Below are 963 nucleotides of genomic sequence, written 5' to 3'. Positions count from 1 at the left end.
AAGTAACGGAATCTGCATCCATCGGTTGGTTCATCTCTAACAGGTGTTGTCACATCATCTCTACTTGAGAGAACAAATAATGAGTCTGTTTTATTTTCCTCACCACCTGTAGGTTCGCTAGATTTCCTCGACATCTCTAGTAATTCTGGGTTCAGAAAATATTCACTTTCTTTTCCTTTCCATCTTTTTCTATGTTTCTTGTGCTTATTTCCTTTACTGTCCCCTGGGGCACTTTCACTCTCCTTCTCTTTTGCTTTTGTATTCTCCTTCAGATTATGACCATCTCTTGTTGAAAGCTTTTCTGGATAACTGCCTCCTATGTTTCACCTCCTATTGGCTTTGTCCAGAAGGATAGTCTTCTCTGCGGCCTCTTGTGAAGGGAGAACTCCTTATATTTAGTGGCATAAACCTCTCTGGAGAGAAGTTCCCTCTGTTTGCTGAGGGTCCAGCTTCTGCTCCAGCAGCATAACCTTTATAGTTTGTCATACCACTCGCTGGGTTTTCTCTCGCATTCTCTGTAAGGTTCTTTTACAAATGGATCTCTAAAGTCAACGCTTCTCCCACAGTAAGCTTTTCTATCATAAGGTGGTGGAACTTCTCGGAATGTATTAAAATATTCACGTTCTGTTTCCCCTTGTGGTCCATGATGCTTATTGGAAGACTGCCCCCTAAATGCTTGAGGAGATCTTGATCGTGAATGATACCGTCTAGATGGAGGTGACCTTGACCTAGACCAATGATGTCTATGAGATCCAGGTCGTGAATGGTAATTTCGATTCTTGCCTCTGCCTCTTCTGGCATACGGAGGTGATCGTGAATAAGAATGAGAATGAGAGTGACTAAATGCTCGAGAGTAAAACGGTGAACGTGTTGAACCAGATCTTGATTTAGAACAAGTATATGAACTTCTTGAGTATGATGAACCACTATAAGGAGATTGAGACTCTTCTTTCAGTCGACGCC

General features: G+C 42.1%; 1 pseudogene; it reads right to left on the bottom strand.

Moving 5' to 3' along the window:
• The window catches only part of LOC102843449, a 4,976-nt pseudogene that overhangs the window by 2,008 nt on the left and 2,005 nt on the right, over positions 1-963 (bottom strand).

The sequence above is a fragment of the Elephantulus edwardii genome, unplaced genomic scaffold, assembly GCF_000299155.1.
Source record: "Elephantulus edwardii isolate Elephantulus edwardi_28Jun2011 unplaced genomic scaffold, EleEdw1.0 scaffold00150, whole genome shotgun sequence".
Taxonomy (NCBI): Eukaryota; Metazoa; Chordata; class Mammalia; order Macroscelidea; family Macroscelididae; genus Elephantulus; species Elephantulus edwardii.
Note: the sequence above shows the minus strand (reverse complement) of the source record. Positions and strands in the feature narration are given on the sequence as shown.